Consider the following 19,245-nt stretch of genomic DNA (forward strand, 5'->3'; position numbering starts at 1 on the left):
TACCTATACTGAAATTTTGAACAAATCCATTTTTTTTGGCCGAAAATGACAAAAATTGTAAGTTGCAAAAGTAATTAAAATATTCTAAAATCATTTGAACATTTTTCTAAAAAGCCATTTGAACAAGTTATAATCAAGATATCAAATTTTGGTTAACAGATCCTTAAGCAGCACATTCAGGAGTACCTATTCTGAAATTTTGAACAAAATCCATTTTTTGGCCGAAATGACGAAAATTGTAAGTCTATAGCCTTAAAGGATTTTTGGCCAAAAATACGTTTTCGCTCTGAACTAAAATTTAATGTGCCTAACTATTTAAATACATCCAGAATAATACACAAGCACCAAGAAATGACCTCAAAAACCCATAAGTGGCGAGTAATTAGCATTGCAAAAGTAATTAAAAATATTCTAAAAATCATTTGAACATTTTCTAAAAGCCATTTGAACAAGTTATAATCAAGATATCAAATTTTGGTTAACAGATCCTTAAGCAGCACATTCAGGAGTACCTATACTGAAATTTTGAACAAAATCCATTTTTTGGCCGAAATGACGAAAATTGTAAGTCTATAGCCTTAAAGGATTTTTGGCCAAAAATGCGTTTTCTCTCTGAACTAGAATTTAATGTGCCTAACTATTTAAGTACATCCAGAATAATACACAAGCATACAACAACGACAAACAACAACGAGAACCTTACATAGGTGGTGGTGGTGGGTGAGAGAGAAGGGGAAGAGAGGAAGGGAAGGAGAAAGGAATGGGGTTAAGTACACTCCCATTTGGTCATAATCTTCTTGTTAAATCTATCAATATGTGTTACACCCTGCGACGCCCACATCCTGGTACGACGCCGACACCTTACGACGCCCACACCTTACGACACCCACATCTTACGACGCCCACATCTTACGACGCCCACATCTTACGACACCCACATCCTTACTTAGTCATTCGTGTTGAGGCTTCTTGGATCGTGCACGAGGGGGACGAAGCCACGCCCACACACACACACACACACACACACACACACACACACACACACACACACACACACACACTCCAATACTATCATAGGTTAGGTTAGGTTAGGTCAGGTCAGGTTATGTTCCAGGTTTGTTAATTAACTAAACCAACCCACAGACTGCCTCAGCCACCATCACCGGAACACAACAAACCGGACACTGTGTGGTGATGACGTCATAACAAACACCGGAACAAGACCATCCCGAGGCAGGAAGCAGAGCGTGACGTCACAACAACGTCAACATCATGCAGCAGTGACGTCAACACACCAAGCCTGACGCAACAATAACAATAACGTCAATATAACGTAACAAGAACAACGTCATTATACTGTAGAACAACAAGTGACCCAGAAGAGAACAAGAATAAGAGACCCAAAAGAGAACAAGAATAAGAGACCCATTAGTAAACAGGCACAGGCAAGGAGTCTAACGAGTGACGTCACCGGAAAGGAGACAACCTCGACACGATAACACACTCTCTCTCTTTCTCTCTAAAACCATTCACTAAGACTAACAACTCTCTCTCTCTCTCTCTCTCTCTCTCTCTCTCTCTCTCTCTCAGTCAGTCAGTCAGTCACCCAACCACGCATAGAGTCAACCACACATCCAGTCAGTCAACCACAGTCAACCACACATACAACCAATCAACCACGCCAGAGAGGTGGGCTGGCGGAGGCTGTGTCACGGGGCCGCCATCACGGGTCGAGGGGGAGGTGGTGGTGATGCAGGTAGTGGTGATGATGAGAGGAGGAGGAGGAGGTGGTGGTGAAGAGAAGGGGATGACATTACAGGTGGAAGTGATGACAGCAGATAGTGGTGATGATGGTGGTGGTGATGTTAGTCGTAATGGTGTAACAGGTATAGCCATAGTGATGATGGACGAAGATGTTGATAGTGAAGGTGATGACGGAGGTGGTGAGTGCATCAAGGTGTGAGGTGAGAGTGGGGGTGGGGGTGAGGGGGTGGTGAGGGGGGGTGACGGAGGTGGTGGGTGCATCAAGGTGTGTGAGGTGAGGGAGGTGGGGGTGGGGGTGAGGGGGGTGGTGAGGGGGTATTGTTGGAGGTGGTGTTGGTACATCAAGGTGTGTGGTGAGGTGGGGGTGGGGGTGAGGGTGGGGGGGTGAGGAAGAGTGATGACGGAGGTGGTAGGTGCATCAAGGTGTGTGTGGGGTGGTGAGGGTGGGGGTGGGGGTGGGGGGGGGGTGATGACGGAGGTGTTGGAGTGCATCAAGGTGTGAGGTGGGGAGTGGGGGTGGGGGGTGGGGGGGTGGTGACGGAGGTGGGGTGTGAAAGTTGAGAGGTGCGTGGGGTGGAGATGAGTGAGGTAGGAGCAGGGAGGAGGAGGTGGTGGGAATGAACCACAGAGTTGGTGGGACACATGATCCTAAATAAACGGTGTGGTGAAAGCTCAGTAAGCAGTGAGGAGAGAGGAGGGGAGAGGGGGGGTGAGGGAGAGAGAGGGAGGTGAGAGGGAGAGGAGGTGTGAGAGGGGGGGAGAGAGAGGTGAGAGGGAGGGAGGGGAGAGGGGGAGAGAGGGAGGGGAGAGGGAGAGAGGTAGGTGAGGTAAGGTATGGAGGTAAGGTGAGAGGAATGAACAATCAAGGGGAGGAGGCCAAGGTACAATACTGTATATACTCTCTCTCTCTCTCTCTCTCTCTCACAGCACCAGAATCATTACCTCACTAACACAACCAGTTTTATTTATCAACATTCTTTGTTCATATGTCACCACACACACACACACACACACACACACACACACACACACACACACACACACACACACACACACACACACTGGACAAATGAACAACCATGATGTGTGCTGACAGTGTTTGGGGTTATGAACAGATGAACAAGAGCACTAACTGGAACAAATGAACAAGATCAATACTAACATAAGCTAGTGAACAGCAACAACACTAACCAGAACAAGTGAACAACAACACTAAAATGAACTAATGAACAATAACAATTAACAAGAACTAAATTAACATGAACAAATGAACAACAATAACAACAGAGTGAACCAGCCATACACTGACGTCACTTTGTCAATATATGTAAAAAATCACAGTACCACTATCTATCTATCTATCTATCTATCTATCTATCCAGTGTATCAAAGGCAGAATCTCTCCCTTGTGTTGCATAATTAAATACCTGTTTGAGGTGTAATAACGATACCTGGCCAGCATAAACACCTGACCTCACGTATCACATCACCCCCCCCCCCACACACACGTCAGCCAGTCAGTTACGTCAGTCAGTTAACTACCTACCCACTCACAGTTACTCCCTCCCTCACAGGACCTTTAACCAACTTCATTAACCACAATAAGACTATGATGGCCCAGACCACCAATAACAAGGCCATAATGCTCCTATCAACGGCGTCCTTACAACCTCATTATAATGCAATAACACAGGAACTAGACATACAACAGGTGTGTACAGGTGACAGGTGTGTGTGTGGGTGACAGGTGTGTGTGTGGGTGACAGGTGTGTGTGTGGGTGACAGGTGTGTGTGAGTAACAGGTGTGTAGGTGACAGGTGTTGTTATAATCCTTCAAAATAATAATAAAAATAATAATAACAACAACAAATACTACAAATAACAATAACAACAATAAACCAACAATAACAACAAACACAACAACAACAACAAAAATCACTCCCACAACACAGTTTTTCATCAATACCGAGCAGCGCCAACAGCAGAGAACCATCCAGCAGGGGGCCACGAGAGAGGGAGGGAGGGAGGGAGGGAGAGAGGGAGGAGAGAGAGGGAGGAGGGAGGAGGAGGGGAGGAGGAGGAGGCGATTCTCTTAACTGCATAACTCCTACAATGAATGAGACAGCTACTCGGAACTATACAATGAATAACAGAGCGAGGGTACAGGGGCCACACAGTAAATACCTTAATAATAATCAAATAAAGGAGGTGGATGGAGAAAGAGTGATAAAGCAGAGAACAAATGCAAAAGTTGATAAATGGGACGTAAATAGATAGAAAATGGTCAATAATCCGGATAAACCAAGGGAATAAAGTAACAGCGAGAGGCGTTTAATGGCGTTTATAATGACTGTGATGTTATGGTAGAGGATTAGGGGGGGGGGAAGGGAGGATAGGGAGGGAGGGAGGAGAGGGGGAGGGAGGGACAGGGAGGGAGGGAACAGGGAGGAGGAGGAGAGGAGGGAGGGGACAGGGAGGAGCAAGGAGGAGGGAGGGAGGGCAGTGTGGAGTTCCCTGTGTGAAGCAATGTTGTGTTGTGAGGGCGTGGCGCCGCTAGCCATCCGGGTGCCGCTCCTTTACTACCACTGTGACACACCCTCCCTCCCTCCTTCCCTTCCCCCTTCCTTCTCTTCCTCCCTCCCTCCTTCCTTCTATACCTTCCTTTCTCCCTCCTTCTATACCTTCCTTTCTCCCTCCTTCTATACCTTCCTTTCTCCCTCCTTCTATACCTTCCTTTCTCCCTCTCCCTCCTCCTCCTTACCTCCTTCTATACCTTCCTTTCTCCCTCCTCCTCCTTATCTCCTTCTATACCTTCTTTTCTCTCTCCTTCCTTCCTTCCTTCCCTCCCAACCACTATTCTGCCGTAGAGTAAACTAGAAAAGGAATGAGAAGAGAAGAGACCGAACACACACACACACACACACACATTAAAGCAGTGCTATCATCAGTTACTCCCATCAATAACTATAATTAACACCACCAAAATAACATCCATTAATTTTTCAGTCACTCAAAAGTACTAACAAACATTCACCTTTTTTCCCCACACATCGAAAGTATATAAATTCCAAACACAACAATAGCGAGTGTGGAAAAGTTTACATAGTTGTTTTTTTTTTTACAGTAGGAAGAAAGGGAATAAAACAGTATGCAAATTAGACGGCCTCACATAGTAGAAAATACAGGGTGGTGAAAAAAAACCCAGCTTACAGTGTGTTAGTTTGTGTCCGTTGTTATATTAATTTGGTGTTGTATTGGTGATGTTATGGTGTAATGGTTGAACTAATAATAATATGAGAGCCCCCCCCCCCTTTATTTACTACTGCTACTACTACTTAACACACGTACGTCGTTGAAGCTGTGAACATCAACCTTGACAGAGTCTTTCAGCTTTCAGGAAATTGTTTCTTCCGCAGCCGAGTGGTGTGTGTGTGTGTGTGTGTGTGTGTGTGTGTGTAATGTTCAGCATGCTCCCCTCACGTCCCGGGTTCGATCCCCAAGCAGGATGAAACTATTTGCCTCTCTCTACCAAACAGTAATTGTGAATCTGGAGATTTAATCGATTTTTGGATCGTGTTCCGGGGTAATGGTTAACCAGTGCAGTTGGCGAGTTGTCCGGTCTTCACGGACTATTCCTTGACACTGGGTCATGCAGCTCGTTAACTTAGGGTGTGGTTGTTGCGTTGGCGACAGTTTCTACACCTTCAGCAAAATCACGGCACGAAATCCAATACGAGCCTTTACCAAACCTACGAACACACACACACACACCGGCAGCTGTCTACACAATCACGACCACAGTTGGGAGGAGAGGCCCTGTTTCCTGCCACACAGCCATAAATCCACAGACACAGACACGTACAGCCACACACACGGGAGGGTGGGGAGGGATGGGGGCAGAAAGGGTGGAAAGAGGAGAGGGAAGGGAGGAGGAAAAATAAGTAAGAGGTGCTGGTGGAGTGGGAGGTCCCGTCACAGAAGGCTGGAGATTAGTTGCAGGTGTATAATATTACACAGCTGTCCTGCCACACACACACACACAGGTGTTTCAGGCAGGTGTCAGTGACTTGCTCAGCACGTGATCCACAAGCGGCGCCACAATCTCATATACATTACCACCACTACAACACTGCCACCACTCCCACACAATCACCACTACTACCACTATTACAACTACCACCATCACCACCACAACCACCATCACCACCACAACCACCACCACCACCATCACTACCACCACCACCACTACCACCACCACCACTACCATCACCACCACTACCACCACCACCACTACCATCACCACTAACACCACTACCACCACAACCACTCACAACCACCACCACCACTACCATCAACAATTTCACAACCACCATCACCACCACCATCACTACCACCACTACCACCACCACCACTACCATCACCACCACCACTACCATCACCACCACCACTACCACCACCACCACCACTACCACCACCACCACTACCATCACTACCATCACTACCACCACCACCAATTACCATCACCACCATCACTACTACACCACCACGCACTACCATCACCACCTCATCACTAACACCACCACCATCACACACACTCACTACCACCACCTCACCACCACCACCACCACCACTACCATCACCACCATCACTACCACCACTACCATCACCACCACTACCACCACCACCACCCACACCCTGTACAACCAAGCGTGTGTGGTAATAACAATGACCTTGCCACTGACACATATTAATAATAACTGTAAGGCTTCATTAACATACAACAATAACAGACACTAATGGTCCTCCATAACTTATTCCTTAACATAACTCGAATATTATGACACCTAAAATATTATCAACACAACAACCACTAGATTAATAATAATAATAATAATAATAGTAATAATAATAATAATAATAATAGTAATAATAATAATAATAATAATAATAATAGTAATAATAATAATAATAATAATAATAAAGGTGATGATAATAATAATAATAATAATAATAATAATAATAATAATAATAATAATAATAATGGTGATGATAATAATAATAATAATAATAGTGATAATAATAATAATAATAATAATAATAATAGGTGTGTGTGTGGGACTAGTGGCGCAGCGTGTGAGTTTGTGTGTGTATATGTCCGGTCAATGGACTGTGACGTCATGAATGAACCTCCCTGTGCGTGACGTCAGCAGGGAGGAGGAGGCGGAGAAGAGCTTGATGGAGCCCAGCTGACCGTCTGTCTAACCTAACCTAACCTAAAGCATATAAACTATACAATATACAATCTTATATAATTTCAGATACATAAATAGATAGATAGATAAGAGTTATGCCTCAGAAGTTGGGTGGTGGTGGTGACTGGGTTGGGGGGGTGGGGGGGAGAGGAAAGAAAGAAAGAAGGAAGGAAGGAAGGAAGGAAGGAAGGAAGGAGGGTGTAGTAGTGAATGACAGTGGTTCGGTATACATTTCCTCACGTATAACACGAGCAGTGGTCCGTGATCCTCCTCCCGGTGTTACGGTTCCTTGCTGCTGCTGTTACTTGCGTGGCTGTTACTTGTGTTGGTGTTACTTGTGTTCTTGTTACTTCTGCTGCTGTTACCTCTGTCTCTGTTACCTCTGTTACTGTTACTTCTGTTGCTGTGACGGATATTACGGCTGATAATACTGTTGCTGAATGCCATTTTTAATCGTCTCGAAGTCTCCTTGTGTACACTTAATATACAGTACACATATACGCACATGTAATAAGGTGTATACACACACACACACACACACTTCATGGCGGCTCGACTTCTACTAATGAAAGTTACTATTGAAAACTAAATCATTATTTATACCGCAATCACCACAGAGCAGCCTGGAGGGAGGATAATGTTATACCGTCATCAGGCCGAGGGGGGTAGGAGAGGAGGAGTGGGGCAGGGGAGAGGGGAGGGGGTAGGAGAGGGGAAAGACAGAGGAGGAGGAAGGAGGGAGGAAAAGAGAGGGGAGAGAGGAGAAAGAGGAGGAGGAGGAGGAAAGTACAGGTGAAAAATTTGAAGCAGAGTTAAATAAATAATGCAAGTGTTTGATGTATCGATTGGGCCAGCAACAGGGGGAGGTGAGGGGAGGGTGAGGGGAGGAACTGAGACTGGCTTTTCCATCAACAGGTAGAAGTGTGTGTTATCTTCATCAACAGGTGTGTGACGTCATCTGTGTGTGTGTGGTGACGTTTTCGGCTGTGTGGAGGTGTGGGTGACGTCGGCTGTATGGAGGTGTGGTGACGTTTATTGTGGAGAGGTGACGTCGGCTGTATGGGAGGTGTGGTGACGTCGGCTGTATGATAATTTAAGGCTCAACACACCCATCACTGGAAGACTAACTCCCCACACACACACACTTGGCTTAAGAGTGAGAAATGGAAAATTGAAAGAGGAATTGGATTAACGTGTAGGAGGAGGGGAGGGTAGAAGGTGTGGGGTGAGGGAAGAGAGGAGGTGGGAGAGCTGGCGGTGGGGGGAGCATGGGAAAAGGGCCAGTGGGGAGAGAGGAGGACACGGGTGATAAATCAGTGAATGGGGAGGATAAAGATACTGGGTTACCCTCCCCATCTATGTAAAGGCCAAATATGGGGTAAAGGAGAGAGAGAGAGAGAGAGAGAGAGAGAGAGAGAGAGAGAGAGAGAGAGAGAGTAGGAGGGAGAGTGTGGAGGTAATCAATACTAGACTGTGGCGCCTGTCTGTGTGTGTGAGAGGTGAGTGGGGAGAAGTGAGAGGACGCAGAATAGAGTGGGGAGAGCCAGTCACCCCTCCAAAAAAATTCCCTCTCTCCCTCTCCTCCCCCCATACACACTCTCTCATTCTCTCCCTCCCTACACTCACCCATCCTCTCTCTCTCTTTCTCTGAAGGGTTGAAAGAAAGAAAGAAAGAGAGAGAGAGAGTAAACACTCAAGGTGTGTGTGTGTGTGTGTGTGTGTCAGAGCTCCAGGTATACAAAATAGTGGACTCGTAAATCACATTAAATTACTAAATACAAAAAAAAACATCTTCGCCTCACAGGCTTCATTTCACCATCCAGTGCCCAGGAAAATTATCATCATGGTAACGAGGTTAAGTTAGGTTACATTAGGTTAGGTTAGATCAGGTTAAGTTAGGTTAGATTAGGTTAAGTTAGATTACTTCAGGTCACGTTAGGCTAGGTTAAGTTTTGGGGGCCTATTTACAACCAGGACCTATTATTCTCACTCACATTACAAGTCGTCGACCTATTAAGCATCATGTTACGAAATGTTCCAGTGCAAAAAACTGTCCTGGGTAACTCACTCAACATGGGACGACACGAGAGTAAAGTAAATAAGTACGTCACAACAAACTGGTTAAAAAAATTATATATATATATATATATATATATATATATATATATATATATATATATATATATATATATATATATATATACATACACACACACACAATATAAATAGTCAAATAAATAAATACTTAAAATAAAGAAGATAAAAATACATTATAAAATACAATTATAAAATATTAATGAGACTAAATAATAAAGATACAAAATAGAATAAAAAAATATCATCACTGGTAATTTTGGTAAATATTCAATATACAATAAATAGATCAGGTGAAGATTAACCCCTCCAGTTTATTTCATTTCAAGATTAACTGGTCACCCTTATGTTAACTTTACAAAAACTAACCCAACCTACTACAGACAGCGTTGGGGTTTTTACGATGGGGGATTAATCTTCATGTGGTGCCAATAGGTATGTAGAGGTGTGGTGATCCAGTATACATCAAGAGGGTCGACGGTCTGTATAAATACCGGTAGAGAAGTGTGTGTGTGTGTTGATACTGGCTCGTACTGGGGGGGAACCATGCCTCAACCATAGGTCTTCCCCACTGACGCATGGGTAGGAACGCGAGACCACGTATTCAAGTAGGTAGGGGTGATGGTTGTACTTGTACCTGCACGTAACCTGGACTAGTTCACAAGGTGTATCTCTCTCTCACACACACACACGACTTTCCCAACTGGACAAGGTGCCATCAAGACAGCTGATAGTAAGGTCCCTACCGAGCACAGTGACTCACCCCCTACCCTCCCCACCTACCACCACCACCACATCTCCCTCGCCTGCCTGCACCACCTCCACTGGGCCCTTCTTTAATGATATCCTCCCTACCTCCCAGCTCGGGTACACCCCACTACACCCAGACGTCTTATATGGATACACCCTCCCCCTCCACCACAAACTCCTTCAACACGGATGCACCTCTTACACATCCACTCCCTCCCCCCCTCTTAACATGGGTGCCCCGGCCTCTAACCTGGTACCCTCCTTCCCTCTCTCTGACTCATCCACTCCCGCCCACCCAGGCACTCACCCACCCATTGGAACGGTCATTAAGCACGTGGCCCGCTTGTGATTGTTTATGTTGTGGCACTGGTGTTGTCTAGGCACACTCCAGCAGTATTGTATCTACAGGAGGCACTGTACTCTGGCACCTTACAGCCTACACGAATATTCTATCAGTCAAATGAACCCCAATAGCTCCTGACCTCACCTAATCTGACCCAACCAACCCAGTCCTAAAGACTAAGTTACGATTTAACACCTATTAGAAGTGAGGCTTGTTACACCAGTAGTTCACTATTGTGCCCACACTGTATCTGTCGCACATCAGTCGCTCAACAACCTTTGGTATAACTCTCTCTCTCGCTCTCTCTCTCTCCCTCCCAAGGTCTGTTCCCTATTGATGAGTGAGTTTCATCTAAGCTATGCCTGAGTTATGTTGAGTATTTAATCTCCCACAAGAAGGGTTCTCAGCCATTTAACGCCTGCTACACACAGACGGAGGCGCTGCGGCCAAATCCAATAACGCTGGCCGGGGTTACGTAAGACCTCAATATACTAAACACGGCATCTTGGTCCACTCGGGGGCTGCTCCAACAACCCTCCTCTCCTGCACCTCCTCCTCCTCCTCCTCCTCTCCTGCACTGCCTCCTCCTCCTCCTCTCCTGCACTGCCTCCTCCTCCTCCTCCTCTCTGCCTCCCCTCCTCTCCTGCACTGCCTCCTCCTCCTCCTCCTCCTCTCCTGCACCTCCTCCTGTGTACGACCCTTCTAATATAACTACCTCCCCAATATGGCAGACGACCCCTCCCCACTATCTCTACTTCCTCAACATTACTGTATATAATTATTTTTTTCTTTAAATTCGGTTTTTATATATGACAAATTTTACTACGTCACTGTAATGAATACTTACACCTACACCTTGATCCACCACACCTAAGTTGAGACCTTCAGGTGAGGCGAGAATTAGTCAGCAAGTAACCACGTGAAGGTCGTATTACAGCCACACACAACCACGTGAAGGTCGTACTACAGCCACACATAACCACGTGAAGGTCGTATTACAGCCACACATAACCACGTGAAGGTCGTATTACAGCCACACACAACCACGTGAAGGTCGTATTACAGCCACACACAACCACGTGAAGGTCGTATTGCCACACACAACCACATGGTCGTATTCACAGCCACACACCAACCACGTGAAGGTCGTATTACAGCCACACACAACCGTGAAGGTCGTATTACAACCATAACCGTGAAGGTCGTACTACACACATACACAACCACGTGAAGGTTTAAGCTAACCTAACCACACACACCTCAACATCCTTCACTCAGGCGACTCAAACTCTGGGACAATGTTGAGTGAGAGCCAAAGCACAAGAGTCACTTTCCCCCCTCATGGCAGACGCACCAGACCATTGTTTACAAAATTCATCAACAGTCACAACAATCATCTCGCTGCTGTGCTTGTTGTGGTTGTTGTTGTTTTAGTTGCTTTCGTCATAATCATCACCATCAACCTTACAATGACAATATAACGCGATTCTCTTGATAATTAAACTCTGTATAGTATATAACCTACAGTACGGTATTCTTACTTTCCTGGAGTGAATTGAGTTTTGAGGACAGTTGAGGGAAATACCACACCGTATCATATGTTTGTTTGTGTTAAGAGTGTGTGTGGTAGTGTTTGTGTGAGTGTGTGGGGTGTGTTTATTTGTTCAGGGCAGCAGGTCTCCACAGGGTGAAGAAAAGGTCCATTATTAAGCAATGGGGTCAGCCACCACCACAACCAACCATCTTCACCACTACCTCTCTCCTCTCTCTCCTCTCTCTCTCTCTCTCTCTCTCTCTCTCTCTCTCCACACCCTTCGTACTGCCACAGGGAGCAGAGCAACATGGGGTGAGGCAACACGTCTCTCAACACACGGAACACACCCCACCTGTCATTACCAGCACCCAACACTAACCTAATCTAACCCAACACTAACCTAACCTTCACCAACACTAACCTAACCCAACACTAACCTAACCTAACCCAACACTAACCTAATCCAACCTAAACTAACCTGACTAGAAGATTCGTGAGTATAGTTGAATTGTCTCAGCGATACAAACATAACACACCCGATAACGTAACACACCCGATAACATAACACACCCGATAACATAACACGCTAACACCTAACGGTAATATAACATAACACGTATAACACACCGGTAATATAACATACACACACCCGGTAATATAACATAAACACAGTAGCAACATAACACACCCGGTAATATACATAAACACATCTTAACATAACACATAACACACCCGGTAATATAACATAACACAGTAATATAACATAACACACCCGGTAATATAACATACTTACAGTAATATAACATAACACCCGATATTATAACACTAACACAGTAACATAACACTGCACACCCGGTAATATAACATAACACACCCGGTAACATAACATACACCCGGTAATATCATCCCGCTCGCATAATATAACACACCCGGTAACATAACTACCCGTGGACTTAACATAACACGGTAATATAACATAACACACCGGTAATATCATACCCGGTAACATAACATAACACACCCGGTATATAACACACCCGGTAACATAACATAACACCGGTAATATAACACTTACACCGGTAATATAACATAACACACCCGGTAACATAAACACCTAATATAACACATAACCACGCAGTAACATAACATAACACACCGGTAATATAACACAACACACCGGTAACATAACATCACACCGGTAACATAACATAACACACCCGGTAATATAACATAACACAGATACATACACACCCGGTAATATAACTACTACACCACGGTAATATACATAACACACCCGGTAACATAACATAACACACCGGTAATATAACATAACACACCCGGTAACATAACCTTACGCAGTAATATAACATAACACACGGTAACATAACATACACCCGGTAATATAACATAACTAGTAATATAACACTAACACACCGGTAATATAACATACGGCAACATAACATAACACACCCGGTAATATAACTAACTACCAGTAACATAACATAACACACCCGGTAATATAACATAACACGATAATATAAACATAACGCAGTAACGCTTACCGGTAACATAACGCTTGCAGTAATATAACACAACACCCGGTAATATAACCTAACACCCGGTAATATAACATCACACCGGTAATATAACATAACACACCGGTAACATAACATAACACACCCGGTAACATAACATGACACACCCGGTAATATAACATAACACCGGTAATATAACATAACACGGTAATATAACATAACACACCCGGTAACATAACATAACACACCGGTAACAACCTCTTACCCAGTAACATACCTGCGCAGTAACATAACATACACCCAGTAATATAACCTACTACACCGGTAATATAACATACTACACCGGTAATATAACATAACACACGGTAACATAAACACATACACCGGTAACAACATAACACACCGGTAACAACATAACACGCAGTAACATAACATAACACACCCAGTAATATAATTCTGTCTTGAGTGGATATTTCCCTCTTATATATATATATATATATATATATATATATATATACATTCAAATACATAGTCAAGTCACAGTGCATTTTCGACGCCATTGTAATCTAGTCGACCAGATAGTGTACATACGAACGTTCTCATATCTTCCTGAAGCTGCGGTTAGGTTAGGTTATATAGCGAGGAGGGGGAGGGGAAGGAAGGTGTGGAAAGATGAAACCTGGAAGAGAAGAAAGAAGACAAAGAAGAGGAAGGATAAAGAGAGGAAAGGGAAATGGAAAGACTTCAGGCCACCTGACTTATTGTATCTTGAACTATGTAATTACTACATTGAATCAGGGCTGCTTGAGGACATTCTTCCTGTTTATCCCAAATTTGCTAGCCCACACCGATTAGTCTTCAATTAGAATATGACTCCAATGTATGTGAACCACTGACCTATATATACTGCTTATGAATATGATGTATTTCCTTCTTTGTGTACGAACCTCTGTCCTGCATGGCAGTGAACAGTGGCATTACCCACATGAATCTGACCTATATATAGTGTCAATGATGCATTCTTTGTGTACGAACCTCTGTCCTGCATGGCAGTGAACAGTGACATTACCCACATGAATCTGACCTCTATACATATATAGCTGTTAATGAATATGATGTATTTTTGTGTATGAACCTCTGTCCTGCGTGGCAGTGAGAAGTGATACCACCCTCAGTGTCAAGACCTCACTGAATTACTCACAATAGGCAAACTGTACTACAAGCTTTGCCAATAAATTTGTTAAACTTAAAGTTAAATGGAAAGGAAGGAAAAATAAATGCAGGAGGAAAAGACAAAAAAAAAGATAAATGAGGACAACCATTGGAAGGAGAGGGAGAGAGGAAGAGGAGGCAGGAAGAGGGAGGGACAGGAAGGAGAGAGAGAGAGGAGATGAGAGGGTAGAGTCAGGTAAAAAAAGTGAGGAGGGAATGTGAGGAAGGGATGAGGAGGGGCGTGCGGTGTTATGGCTTGAATCTCGGGAGACGAATTCCAGAAGGGAGGGAAGGTGGCGAGGGGGGGGAGTGATGGCTCCCATGTGGATGATCCCCACATCCGCTCCCTGGGGCCACCGTCACGCTCAGCCACCCCCTGACACGCCACACACACAATACATACACCTCTACACACACACACACATACACCTCTACGCACACACATACATACACCTTTACACACAGACACATACATATCCTCCCCCCACACACACACACACCTTTACACACACATCTACACACGCACACACACACCTTTACATACACCTCTACACACACACACACCTTTACATACACCTCTACACACACACACCTCTACACACACACACACACACCTTACACACACCTCACACACACACACACACACACCTTACATACACCCCTACACACACACACACACACCTTTACATACACCTCTACACACACACACACCTTTACATACACCTCTACACACACACACCTTTACATACACCTCTACACACACACACCTCTACACATACATACACTTCTACACACACACACACTGGTATCAAGATATGAAATGAAAATGTAAACCACTGAGATAAATATTACACACTTACCCCTAACTTAACCACCCAAACACTAACCTAACCTAACCACATCCCTCTTAAATAACGTTAGGGTGTTTAATCTTCAGGTAAAATAATCTAGAGTGGAGATTCTTCAGGTGACCTGGGAAATATTATTAAAAGGTCTAATATGAAGGTACTGTTACTTGTGTGTGTGTGGGGGGGAGGGGGGCAGAGTTCCTCATTTTATGTCGACCAGTACCCCACCAAGCCGTGTGTGAGACTCTGGCTGAGGGGGATTAAAATTAATTGACTTCGCTGGCGACCACTACTTCAGCCGGGAGTTAAGTCATCATTTCCATATTTGTTAAATCACACTCTCCCTCCGTGTGTGTGTGTGTGTGATTGGTTAGGTACTCAAAAATCGACGAGAATTTACAAATAAGGTACAAAAACTATTGACAAATTTCATAATGTATAAATCAGTTACCATCAGCCACCAACATAATTACAATTATTATTTTAACACACCTCAAAATACCTCACAAATATACATCATTACACATGAACTTAGGTCATGTAACACCAACAACACATACCCTCATAATTACCTTATCAAATACTAAATAAACTTGATAAATAAGATGTGAAAAACACCTCAGGTAAAAATTATATACAGTAAAACTTAGGTAACATATTCTAGTAAACAAACACAGCCACACCTTGATAAGCAGGTAAACACAATCGTCGTACACCACACACCTGGGCATGAGGTGTAGGTATCTCTTAACACACCTGTATATTTAAATGCCACTGAACTCACCACGTTTCCACCCTGGGCACCATATCATTGTCTTGGTGTGATTACTATAATATTTCACCTGACATTTTATATATTACAGAATTCCTATACCATATAACGATACAAAGATTACATACTGTATTGACATTATAATACAGGCCATTTATTTTCTAACATCACAAAGGTTAGGTATATATATATATATATATATATATATATATATATATATATATATATATATATATATATATATATATATATACAGGGTGTCCCATAAGTTTCCATACAACGTATCACCAACGCCATTACAAGCATAACTCCAGCTGTGCTTGAACGTGTTCTTCAGCAGTGGAGGACACGCATTGAAGAGTGTTTTCAACAGAATGGTAGTCATGTAGAGCATATTATATAAATAAAAATGGATTTTCATATACAATTTATTTTTCCTATGTATGGAAATTTATGGGACACCCTGTGTATATAATGAGATAGAAGGTGTACACAACAGGTTAGTAACTGAACAACAATGTAACTTAATTTAACGAGATTTTACGGGTCACTTACCGTAATCTTTAAGACAACAACAAACACAGGTTAGGATTACCAAGCTAATCGTACACTTAATCCAGTCAGGGTTACAGGAAACTAACACAGAGGTCATTAGTGATATATTCTATTGGTTTATGTTAATACCCCATAACTGGTCTTGGTGAATATATGTACAAGACAATAATGTTATTTAGTGGCGGCTGTAGCCTGGGATTACTCGTGCCAGGGTGGGATACAGTCGAGGTAATGGATTATGTGACAGTGAAGTAATGGCTTACCTGAGCATGTGTTACAGTAATTGCAGGTGAGTGTGAAGGCTCCTACCAGGGCCCAGGTAAGTGTGAAGGCTCCAGTCAGGTAGTGTGAAGGCTCCTACCAGGGCCCAGGTAAGTGTGAAGGCTCCAGCCAGGTGGTGTGAAGGCTCCTGGGTGACTCAATAACAGTAACGTTTGTCTGTCTCACTGCGGCCCCTTACCTCCACCACATCACCATTTTTCACAACGTTTCCCACCGTATCTGGCACCATGACGTCACTAATCACCCCCTAGCATTAGCCTACACCCGGGCTGACACACACCTGATATAAACATACACCCAACACGCCAGAAACACGTAGCTTTTGGGGCTAAACTAACAAAGATAAGCGGCAAGACGACAACAACACATCCACTCGCACTGACGCTATGATGAGACTGACTGCTGACTGGAGATGAAGTGTCGCTGCCAAACATACGATCCTGCGCCCCGACCCAACATATCTTACAACATAACAATAATCACAAACTTGAAAAAATACCAAAGGAAATATTAGAACACTCTGTCTTATAATAGAAAGAGAGAATTAATATATCAATGTACCTTTAACCACAAACTTATCCTAATCAATAGTCGTGGTAATATTATGGTATGTAATTTAACCTTGAAATATTATTATGACGCAAGCGGCAGGGAATAACACCTTACTAATTGATTTTTTTGTAATCTTGGTTCATGATACAGTATAACACAGGTGCACCTCTGACATATACGGCTGTATCTCATGTGCCACTGTATGTATGTAATAATAATAATAATAATAATAATAATAATAATAATAATAATAATTAACGGTTTATTGAAAGAGCTTGGCAGCAAGAAGACTGAAAATATACAGTTACACAATTTGGGAATGGGTCTCTTGATTTACAAATTAATATACACGTAACATAAGTGAAACAAATATGATATAAAATAACTAGGTGGGGAGAAGCTCAAACTACAGGGAATTTCAACAAAGTGACAGTGGAAAAGTAAGATTGGCTGGAAGTGAATACACTGGTTGATTACAAGTTATTGATAATTTTTACAATGGTTGGGATTGGGCTGTTTTAATAGCGATCAGTTCGTGCTCGCATGGCCTGGATGCGGTTGTGTTGTCGAATTCCTCTCGGGCGAGGGATCTCGGGTGGTAGTAGGGGCTGGTGTCCAGGATGGTGCAGAAGCTTCTCACCAAATTTGCAGATGAGGTCGTGGTGATGGTCAGTGAGAGCCGAGAGGATCAGTGTGTTGAGCGCTTCTTGGTAGGTGGAGTAGGAAGGGGAGAGAATAATCTTGCATGTCCTCTTTTGCACTTTTTCTATGTGTTTACGTTGTGTGGCATTTGTGTATGTATGGATGGATGTATGTGTGTGTGTATGGATGCATGTATGTACTGTGCTATTGTTCACTTTTTATATAATCGTTTACCCAATAACAGTAACCTAACCTAATCTAACCTAACCTTATCTAATCTAACCTAACCTACCTCACCCAACACCCTAATCTAACCTAACCCCCTAGGTATCGTTAGTGTGTTTAATCATCAGGTGAAATAAGCTGGAGGCTAATCTTCATGTCATCCGTTTTTTTTATATACAAGCGAAGAAAATAGGAATCACAATACTTAAGTGTTTATCTGAAGTAAGACTTGTGACGTGAAGCTGGGGTGAATGAGGCAAGATTCGTGACGTGAAGCTGAGGTGAATGAGGGTTGACTTGTGACGTGAAGGAGAAGTAAAAGTTGCAATAGACGTGACGTGAAGGTGAGGTGAAAGTTACCGCCTCTTAATAAACTAGTCTCCATGACCTCACACTGCAGTCAACAAGGAAGATCATTGAGCTGTGGGGACCAATTTACTCACTCTCACTGATGTTAATGATGGATGATGATGATGATGATGATGATGGTTCGTGTCCTTGGGCTGTATCTTATCGTTAATACTGTGTTAATATTTCTCTCTCTCTCTCTCTCTCTCTCTCTCTCTCTCTCTCTCTCTCTCACAAGTCCTGTTTTGAACGTGTGAAGAGTATGTTGAAACTGAAAGATATTGTCGGCATTCTAATGGTTCTGGAAAAACGGGCAGCAGAATATGGCACACAAAACTATCCGAAATGATTACTCTGCGCTAGTGTTCATACAAGATACATTGATGATAAAAAACTAACTTTATATACAAAGATAAGAAAATACTCCTTCAACTGTATACATCTCTCATACCGGCATACGTCCTCGTGGAGTTCATCCCTCAAGAAAGACTTAAAACTCATAGAAAAGGTTCAACACAGAGCGACTATGGTTGATTC

General features: G+C 43.4%; 1 protein-coding gene across 2 annotated transcripts in view; it reads right to left on the minus strand.

Moving 5' to 3' along the window:
• The window catches only part of LOC121877234 (serine/threonine-protein phosphatase 4 regulatory subunit 4-like), a 76,005-nt gene extending 58,673 nt beyond the window's left edge, over positions 1-17,332 (minus strand). For both annotated transcript variants that reach the window (XM_042382868.1, XM_042382867.1), the window contains exon 1: positions 17,280-17,332. The gene's annotated coding sequence lies outside the window, so the exon portion shown is untranslated. The remainder of the gene's footprint in view (positions 1-17,279) is intronic.
• Positions 17,333-19,245: the final 1,913 nt, after the last annotated feature.

Source organism: Homarus americanus, unplaced genomic scaffold (assembly GCF_018991925.1).
Source record: "Homarus americanus isolate GMGI-L3 unplaced genomic scaffold, GMGI_Hamer_2.0 scaffold367, whole genome shotgun sequence".
NCBI classification, from domain to species: Eukaryota; Metazoa; Arthropoda; class Malacostraca; order Decapoda; family Nephropidae; genus Homarus; species Homarus americanus.